The following is a 10,896-nucleotide window of genomic DNA, read 5'->3' as shown; positions in this document are numbered from 1 at the left end:
CTGTGGCACCATATACAAAGGAATTCAAGAAGAATCTTACCCACCTATGCATCAGATGATTGGCAGACAGACATCAGTACAGTCAGGGGAATAACAGGAGCTTATGACCAGGCTTCATCAGCTGTCAATTGGAAGCTCCTGGAGAGCAGACTTAAGCTGGTGCCCCAGAGGAGATATCCTTCACAAAGTCCAAGTTTCAAGAAGAGAGATTCCAGTACTCTGTTGGAAACTAAGACCAAACCAAAACCACCACAACAACAAAAACCTAAAAACACACACAAAAAAGTTTGGATGTACTGGAGAAGGTAAGAGGAATTTTTCAGCAGTTCCCATACCCTAAGGTGGCACAGTGTGAGCTGAACTAACCTGTGGTAACATCTCCTATTGGGGGAAGGGAGACGGTGAGCAAGTGCTCTACTTCCCCAGCTATTCAGGATACTACTAGAGAAAACGATTTCTCTATCAGAGTATTAAGTTGAGATCTCCATGACTGGGAGGAGGAAGAGTATGAGAGAAAAGGCAGATAAGAATGTGAAAGGGCATTAAACGGATTCAGTTCCCACTGACCATGTTCAGGACCCCAACAGGAAGCCTGGCCATGAGCTGTTGGAAAAATATTACAGGATTCACCCCTGGCCCATATGTGCCAAACCCACACCTACGTATATGTGGCCAGCTCCTTTCATGATGTTTCAAGGACACTAGTGAGAAAGAACGAGCTTCAGTAAAGAGGAAGTGGATGAGGCAAGTGAGCAAACTTAAAACTTCAACTGTAGCACCACTGTTAGGAAAACAGAGGTTTCCAGATATCCAAGCTTAAGACTTCTGGCACAAAATTATTTATATTCCCCAAATGAGTGAGACCATATAAAGTTTGTCCTTCTCTGATTGACTTATTTCACTCCACATAATACCCTCCAGTTCCATCCACGTCGAAGCAAATGGTGGGTATTTGTCATTTCTAACGGCTGAGTAATATTCCATTGTATACATAAACCACATCTTCTTTATCCATTCATCTTTCGATGGACACCGAGGCTCCTTCCACAGTTTGGCTATTGTGGACATTGCTGCTAGAAACATTGGGGTGCAGGTGTCCGGGAGTTTCATTGCATCTGTATCTTTGGGGTAAATCCCCAACAGTGCAATTGCTGGGTCGCAGGGCAGGCCTATTTTTAACTCTTTGAGGAACCTCCACACAGTTTTCCAGAGTGGCTGCACCAGTTCACATTCTCACCAACAGTGCAAGAGAGTTCCCTTTTCTCCGCAACCTCTCCAACATTAGTTGTTTCCTGCCTTGTTAATTTTCCCCATTCTCACTGGTGTGAGGTGGTATCTCATTGTGGTTTTGATTTGCATTTCTCTGATGCAGAGCATTTTCTCATGGGCGTGTTGGCCACAAAAAAAAAAAAAAAAAAAAAAAGGAATTCTGCCACAAGAGGGAGCAAAAAAGCATGGAATCAGGTGTATCAATAAAAAAACCAGAGAAAGCCTCAGATAAATGCAGAACCAACAAAACATATCTCCCACCTGACAGCAACTAGTAAAGATTAGAGAAGGAACAGCTACTTCAAGTGTAACAATATCTATACAAAACTCCAAGGAACATGCTGAATGAAGGAAGCATGGCACCACCAAAAGATAACCATGATTTTCTTCTTCTTCTTCTTCTTCTTCTTCTTCTTCTTCTTCTTCTTCTTCTTCTTCTTCTTCTTCTTCTTCTTCTTCTTCTTTCTTCTTTTCTTCTTCTTCTTTTTTGGTGAAAAAATTTATATTTAGATTTATAGCTGGTGGACTCAGTTTAGATGATCCCAATCTGATCAAGGTGTTGACCTTAGCCACATCAATGTCAAAGAGCTTCTTCACAGCCTGTTTGATCTGGTGCTTATTGGCCTTGACATCCACAATGAACACAAGTGTGTTGTTATCTTCTATTTTCTTCATGGCTGATTCAGTAGTAGGAGGAACTTGATGATGGCATAGTGATCAAGCTTGTTTCTCCTGGGGGTGCTCTTTCAAGGATATTTGGGCTGCCTTCAGAAACGCAGAGTCTTGGGTCGTCAGAATGTAGGTGACATACGTATCTTCTTTTTTTTTTGTGACTGTGCACACCTTTCAGCACTGCTTTCTTAGCTTTCAAAGCCTTTGCTTTGGCTTCAGCTTTGGGAGGGGCAGGGGCTACCTTCTTCACCTTTGGCACCATCTTTGTGAAAGGGATTTAACCATGATTTTCCAGTAAAGAACCCAATACAAAGAAATCTGCAACGTATTTAAGCAATAATTCAAAATCGTTGTATTGAAGAAACTCAGTGAGCTACAAAAACCAAACAGAAACACAATTCAACACAATCAAGGGAAAAATGCATGAACAAAATAAGAAATTTTACAAAGACTTAGAAATCATATAAAGGAACCAAACAGAAATTCTGAAGAGCTGAGGAATGTAATAGCGAAAATGAAAAATTCAATATAGAGAATTACAATCAAAATAGATCAAACAGAAGATAGAATCAGTGAATTAGAGGGCTGGCACTTAGAAATGACTCAATAAAGGAGAACAAAGAAAAAGAGTGGAGGAAGTCTACATAATCATGGAACACAATTAAAAGAAAAATGTCAGAATGGTTAGTGCTCTAAAAGGAAAAGACAAGGAGAGGAGCCAAAAGGTTTGTTTAAAGAAATAATGGTTACGTACTTACCAATCCTGGGGAAAGACTTGGACAACCAAATTTATCCAATTAATAGATCATTTCATTATTTGAATCCAAAATAATGTTCTCCAAGGCACATTATAATAAAAATGTCAAAATAAAAAAAGTCAAAATCAAAGATTTAAAAAATCCCGAAAGCAGCAAGAGAAATAAAATTGTAACCCACAAAAGGCCCCCATTAAGCTATCAGGAGATTTCTCAGCAGAAACCTTACAGGCAAAGGAGAAAACAGAGTGATTTATTTTCAAAGCTCTGAAAGGAAAAATAAATTCTAGCTAGGAATATTTTATCTGGCAAAATTATTCATTAGGTATGAAGAAGAAATAAAGGCTTGTCCAATCAAAAAGCTGGGGAGTTCATCACAACTATATCTGCCTTACAAGAGCTGAAGAAAGAAATTCTTCAAGCTGAGTTGAAAAGATGTTAATTAGTAACATGAAAACATAAAAAAATGCAACATATTGGTAAAAGTGAAAATATGTAATAAAATTTAGAAAACTCCAGTTCTATAATAGAATATTGTAATGAATACTTAACCATTGTATAAAGTTCAAGTTCAAGGAAATGAGAATTAAAAATAACTGTATCTACTATATGTTGGTAATGAATACAAAATATCAAAAGAAGTAAATTATGACATTGAAAATGTAAAACAGGAGGGACACCTCAGTGGCTCAGAAGTTGAGCATCTGGCTTTGGCTCAGGGCATGTTCCCAGGTTCCTGGGATAAAGTCCCACTTTGGGCTCCCCCTCAGGGAAACTTTTTCTCCCTCTGCTTATGTCTCTGCCTCTCTCTTGGTGTCACTCATGAATAAATACATAAAATCTTTAAGAAAAAAACATAAAATAGGATAGTATAAAGATATATCATTTCTATGTAATCAAATTTAAGCTGCTATCAGCATAATATATTTATAAGATGTTTATAAGTAAGCCTCATGGTAACCACAAGGAAAATATCTGTAGTAGATTCAAAAAGGTAAAGAGAAGGGAATCAGAGTACAATACAACAAAAAATCACCAATTCACCAATGTAGGTAGAAAGAGAGGAGAAAAGGAATACTAGAACTGCAAAATGGCCAGAAAGCAATTATTAAAAGGGCATTAGTAATCCTTACCTAGGAATAGTTACTCTAAATATAATGGATTGACTTCTATAATAAAAAAAAAACCACAGTGTAGCTGGATGATTAAAAAAAAATAAAAAAATTCAAGTCTAGTCTGTCTGCAAGAGACTCAGTCCAGCTTAAAAGGTAACATAGGCCAAAGTGAAGAGATTACAAAAATATTCCATGCAAGTGGGGAATAAAAGTGAAAATCACTATATTTGTATCTGAAAAAAAATATACTTCAAGCCCCAAATAGCAAAAGAGACAATTATATTATCATTATAATGAAAATTGTGTTAACTCATCAAGAAGATATATCAGGGATAAATGTGCGTGCACCTAACATTGGAGCATTTGCATATATTAAGCAAATACCAATAAATCTGAAGGGAGAAATGGACAAAAATACAATAATAATAGGGGATCCAATAGTCCACTTTCAGAAATGTATAGATCATCCAGACAGAAAATCAACAAGGAAACCTTGGACTTGAACCAAATGGATCCAATAAACATATTAGGAACATAACAGATTCAACAGGAACATAACACATACTTTTCTCAAGTGCATCCGGAACATTTTCCATATAGGTCATACAGGCCACAAAACAAGTCAACAAATTTAAGAAGATTAAATTCATAGCAAATGAAAAAAAGAACACTGGATAAAGTCCCAATGGGAAAATAAACATTACATCCAAATGACAAATGGGTCAAAGAATAAATCAAAAGGGAAATTAAATATGTATATATATATATATATATATATAGAGAGAGAGAGAGAGAGAGAGAGAGAAACAAATGAGAATTAAAACACAACACACTAAAACCTATAGGATGCTGCGAAAGTAGTTCTTAGAAAGAGGTTTGTAATGATTGAGGCATATATTAAGAAAAATGAAAGGTCTAAAATATAAACTACATTTTACACTCAAAGAATTAGAAAAGAAAAAGGGCAAATTAAGCCCTAAAATAGCAGAAGGAAGGAGTCAAGTAAGATCAGAATTAAAATAGAGACCAGGGATCCCTGGGTGGCTCAGCGGTTTGGTGCCTGCCTTCCACCCAGGGCATGATCCTGGAGTCCCAGGATGGAGTTCCACATCAGGCTTGCTGCATGAAGCCTGCTTCTCCTCTGTCTCTATCTCTGCCCCTCTCTTTCTATTTGTGTCTCTCATGAATAAATAAATAAAATCTTTTTAAAAAAAGAAAAAGAGAGACCAGAAAACCAATAGATCAACAACAAAATCAAAATCTTATTTACTGAAAAGAATGCAAAATTGACAAAACTTTAGCTAGATTACCTCAAGAAAAAAGGGGGGGGGGAGAGAACTCAAATGAGTAAAATCATGAATGGAAAAGGAGAAATTACAATTGATATATAAGTGAATAGGATTATAAGAGACAACCATGAACCATTATATGTCAACAAATAGGATAAACTAGAAGAAATTGATACATTCCTAGATATATACAATCTACCAAGAATAAATAATGAATAATCTGAACACACTAATAACAAGTAAGGGGATTGAATCAGTAATCAAAAAACTTTTAACACAGCAAAGCCCAGGAATAAATGGTTTTAATTATGAATTCCACCAAACATTTTTTAAAGGATATGTCAATCCTTTTCAAAGTCTCCTAAAAAACCTGAAGAGAAGATAACTCCCCTAATATAATTTTACAAGACCAGGGCTATCTTGATATCAAAACCGGACAAGATTTTTACAAGAAAACAATAAAATAATATCCTTAATGAAAATGTATGCAAAATTATCAATAAGTATTGGCAAACTGATTTCAGCAGTGCATTAAAATGATCATACACCATGATCAAGCCAGATTTATCCCTAGGATGCAAGGGTTGTTCAACATTCATGTATCAGTCAGTATGATGCACTACATTAATTAATTAATGATCAAGCCCTGTGTCCAGCTTTGCACTCAGTGGGGAGTCTACTTGAGATTCTCTTCTCCCTCCCTCTCTCTGCCTCTTCATTGCTTGCAGGCATGCTTTCCCTCTCTCGTTAAAAATAAAATATTTTTTTATAAAATCTGATTTAAATATGAGAAGTTCTGAATAGACATTTTTTTCTAAAGAAGACATACAAATGGCCAACATGCACATGGAAAAATGTTCAACAACATCACTAACCATCAGGGAAACCAAAATCAAAACTACACTGAGATATCACCTCACACTTATTAGAATGGTTATTATAAAAAAGACAAGAAATAACAGTGTTGGCAAGAATGTGAAGGAAAGTGAATTCTTATGCACTGTTGGTGGGAATATAAATTGGTTCAGCCTCTGTGGGAAACAGTATGGAGTTTCCTCAAAAAATTAAAAATAGAACTACCATATGATTCACCAATCCAATCCCACTTCTGTGTATTGAAAGGAAATGAAAACAGAATATCAAAAAATATCAGCATTCCATCTTATTGCACATTATTCAAAGTAAACAAATATGGAAACGACCTAAGTATCCATCATCAGATGAATAGATAAAGAAACACAAGGGTTTTTTGCTGTTTTTGTTTGTTTGTTTGTTTTGTTTTGTTTTGTTTTGTTTTGTTTTGTTTTGTTTTAATCTGTGGGAAGAGAACCCAGCTAGGAGCCAGAGATATGGGAGGGAAATTTTTCACTGAACCTGGTAAATGTATTGCCTACTCAAAAAGTAAAGAATATTAACACTGGAAAAATATAAAAGGAAATCAAAGCCCAACTATTTATAAAATTTAACTTTTCAAGCCCTAAAATATAGGGATTCTTAATTTCATACATAGTTAAATAAAATCTGCTATGAGATAAAAAAACTAAACAACTAATTACAAAATTCCTTGTATTCCCCTAATCATTAAGTATTATTTTTTAATTCTTTTCTGTCAGTATTACAAAAGTTATCCATGAAGAAGTGAGTTTTGAGACTGTACCTGCGTCTTTAAGACTGGGAGGTAATTCTGTAAGACAATAAGGCATTTAGACATCTTATTTACTCATTCATTCGTGTTCACTTTCTATGGGTTAGTGTAGAAAATAATTGTTCCTTATGAGCCTTGAAATCCGGCAGGTTATATAGACAAATGTTAAAACACACACAGACTATGGAGGTCAAAATAAACAATATCTAGTCTAGAAATGTGCTTATGTGTGGCAGTTAGTGGCTTTAGAAAGTGATATTCAGAATAAATAATTCTTGGGATGCCTGGTTGGCTCAGAGGTTGAGCATTTGCCTTTGGCTCAGGGCTTGATCCCGGGGTTCAGGATGGAGTCCCACATCAGGCTCTTGGCAAGGAGCCTGCTCTCTTTCTGCCTATGTCTCTGCCTCTCTCTGTGTGTCTCTCATGAATAAGCGAATAAAATCTTCAAAAAAAAAACAAACAAATAATTCTTAAAATAGTAAAAGCTCTGATAGTTTTCAAGGATCTACAAAGAGATTGAGTATTATTGTTTCTTATAATTTATAATGGCAAAGATTCATTTGAAAAAAAAGACTCTAGGCTTCAGGGTCCACTTACCTTCATTCTTTAACACTGAATAGAGACAGCATGGTGGCAGTCTATGTGTCTTCACAAAAGGAAATGAACAGAAAGTGTTCTTTCCATTGTATTTTAGCCCAATTCTTCATCATTGTACAGAAATTACTGTCCCTGGAGTATCTGAAGGAACTCACTCACTGTGCTTGAGTTCAGAAGAAAGAAAACTCAGAGTGCCTAAGGTAGACACAAAAGACTTTGATGAAGAAGATTTTGGAGGTGGGCAAGATTTTTGCAGAGGAATAGAATGGGAAAGATGGCAGAAGGCATTTTTCTGATTAACAATTTTTTTCCCCTCTAGGTAGAAGCTGTTGATCTTAACTCACCTCAAGTAATTTAGCTACTTAATTTTCAAGAAGTTATGCTATCCAAGCAGGTACTCAAAGTCAAGCAAGCAAAGACATTTAATATTCAGTAAGGAGGCTATGTTTTGCCTTTCCTGCAGCGTTACATAATTAAGATTGGAGTTAAGATAAGAATAAAAGATAAACATATTACTTTTGTTATTGTCCATTGAGCTGATAAACCGTTGTCTGAGTGATTTTTCAAAATTAATCTGCATCGAGTTGCAATATTGTTTGAATAATAATGTCTGGGATTTATATAAAAACCTTCTCCAAGGAGCTAAAGGAGTCTTATGAACATATCTAATTAGTCTTAACAGTTCTATGTAAAAAGGACTGGGGTCAATGACTCCATATCACAAGTGAAAAAATGCAGATATGAAATTCTAACAGGCATCACTTAGCAAAGCAGTAGTCATGGCTACATCCTCATCATCATTAAAGGTTTTTTTTTTTTTTTTTTTTTTTTTTTTTTTATGCCAGGTGTCAGGTAGATGTATCACTTTGTCAGGGAGATGTATGAACGTAAGCCTTAGAAAGAGAGACCTAGTTTGAAATCACTGTTCTTCTAGCTATTAAATTGTGTGATATTGGACATGCTGGAAGATCTTTTTTAAACTTGATTTCCTCACCTGTAAAATTAAAACATCCAGTGTTACTGTGAAGATTTAAATAAATAATGCATATAAAGCACCAGGCACTGCAACTTACAGAATTAACCAGTTATTCCCTTTAACTGCATAATATTAACTCTCAAAGACCACATCCAATACCAAGGTCAGAACCATTATTTATAAAAAGCATTATGTTGAATTAAAGGTGCTATCCTGCATCCTATTCCTTCAACAGAGCCTTGAATGACTCACTGACCCCTTAGTCTGCAGCACACTGAGACTCCAAGTCTTCCAATGTCCCTCCATAGGTATATAAGAGGCTCCTACACTTTCCTACTCCTAAGTCTGCACCTTTCTGAATTTTCTTTCTACTTTGTCCACAACTTGTTCTTCATTTTGTACCCTATTTCTTTTTCTTTTTTTTTTTTTATGATAGTCACAGAGAGAGAGAGGGAGAGAGAGGCAGAGACACAGGCAGAGGGAGAAGCAGGCCCCATGCACTGGGACCCCGACGTGGGACTCGATCCCGGATCTCCAGGATTGCGCCCTGGGCCAAAGGCAGGCGCCAAACTGCTGCGCCACCCAGGGATCCCTTGTACCCTATTTCTACAAGTGATTTTTTTTATAAATGCATTCATATTAAGTGATTAATGGTTTCAATTGACTGAAATGTTTTTCCAGTGGTTCTGTAGACCTGAAGCAACTGCCCAAGAGATGAATCCTGTAGGTTTACATACCGCAAATATTTAAGGGAAAGACGATGCTTCACTGTCTATGCTGCTTTCTGTCACATGAGTGGATGGAATAGTGGTTTGGTTACTTGTTCCAGTGCCAGGTGCTTTATATCATCTTCTCCAATTAGGAACACAAATATAGTCAATTATATCAGTGTGTTTTATAATGGCACTTGTGTTCACTCTTATTTTTATATATTAAACCATTTAGTTAGCTAATTTTTTTAGGATTTTAAAATACTTTTTCGATAATGAGATGGGCCAATATTTTCTCTTTTTCATGCTGATTTCCTCACATTTATTTTGAGAGTTATTAGCCTCATATATGATCTGAAGTTTACATTTTCCTTTTTTTCTTACAAGAATTAGTTTAAAATTAATATTTCACTTTACAATTTGATGGTTTTACTAGCAAATTCAGCTAAGCCTGAAAAATCTTTATAGAATGATTTTCATTCATAAATCAGCATTTCCATTATTATATGACCATTCAGAATTTCTCTTTTTGTGTCAATTTTGGTAAATGATATTATTCTAGCAACTTGTGCATTTCATAAGCATTTGCATATTTTGTTATAGATTTATTTATAATATCCTCCTATGACTTTAATTCTGCAGAACTAGAGTAGTAGTACAATCTTCTCTGGTTTCCTTCTCACTCTCCTTCTCTCTCTCTCTCTCTGTTCTTCTTTCTGTTTCTCCTCTTTATTTTGATCAGATTTTAGATGTATTAGTTATGTTAATCTCTTGAAAAATCAACTTTTATATAGATTCCCTCTATATATCATGTTTGATGTTATCTTAATATCTTCCTTTTATGTTATTTTGATTTATTTAGCTAATTTTTTGCAATTTATTGGTATATATTTTTTATAAGTATTGTCATTGGTATTCATTGTTTCTAATATATGCCCTTAAGGATATATATTTTCCTCTAAATATATCATCAGCTATATTTTTGTGTGTTTTTTTGCTTTTTCTAAAAGATGATTTTTTTTTTTTTTTTTTTTTTTAGAGAAGTATAGAGAGACAGACCAAGTGGGGAAGAGCAGAGGAGGAGGGACAGAGAGAATCTCAAGCAAGCTCCACAATCAGCGTGGAGCCTGACATGAGGTTCTTTCTCATGACCCTGAGATCATCAAAAGTCAGTCACTTAACCAACTGAGAAATGCAAGCACTTCTCATTCATTATACTTTTGATATTCAGTTTTTCAGTATTAATCATTCTGTTTATTAAGCATTATTTTTCATTTTCTATAGAATTTTATTTGGCACATTATTTATGTTTTAATGTCTGAATATGAACTGGGTTAACCTTTACACCTTTGTTATTGATTTCCAGGATTTTTTGCATTATTGTCAGAAAAACTGACATAATTTTAATCCAGCTTTTGAGTTCTAAATTCCATGTTAATTCATATTTTCTATTTGTGTTAACTCTTTACTCTTGAGAATATTCCCTGTTTATCCTACTGATCCTTTAGAGAGTTAATGTGAGCTGATGTAGATAAATCTGTCATTGATTGTCAGTTTTATTCTTTATGCTTTTGAGGCCATATAATTCTGTATATACACATTTAAAATTACCATCCTGATACCATTACAAAGTGATAATCATTTGTAGTATTACTTTTTCTGAAAGTCTACTTTGTCTAATATTAATATAGGTACACTCATATGCTTTTGTCTAGAATGTACCTAGTATTACTTTTTGCAATATTATATCATATAGTCATCTTTTATCAATAGGATATTATGGTTTGATTTTCACCTACTCTGCCAAGATTTATTTTGTTGCCAGAGAAGTTTATCCATTTATACTTTCTTTAATTACTTATGTTTTC

Source organism: Nyctereutes procyonoides, unplaced genomic scaffold (assembly GCF_905146905.1).
Source record: "Nyctereutes procyonoides isolate TBG_1078 unplaced genomic scaffold, NYPRO_anot_genome, whole genome shotgun sequence".
Lineage (NCBI taxonomy): Eukaryota > Metazoa > Chordata > Mammalia > Carnivora > Canidae > Nyctereutes > Nyctereutes procyonoides.
This window is presented reverse-complemented; position numbering follows the sequence as displayed.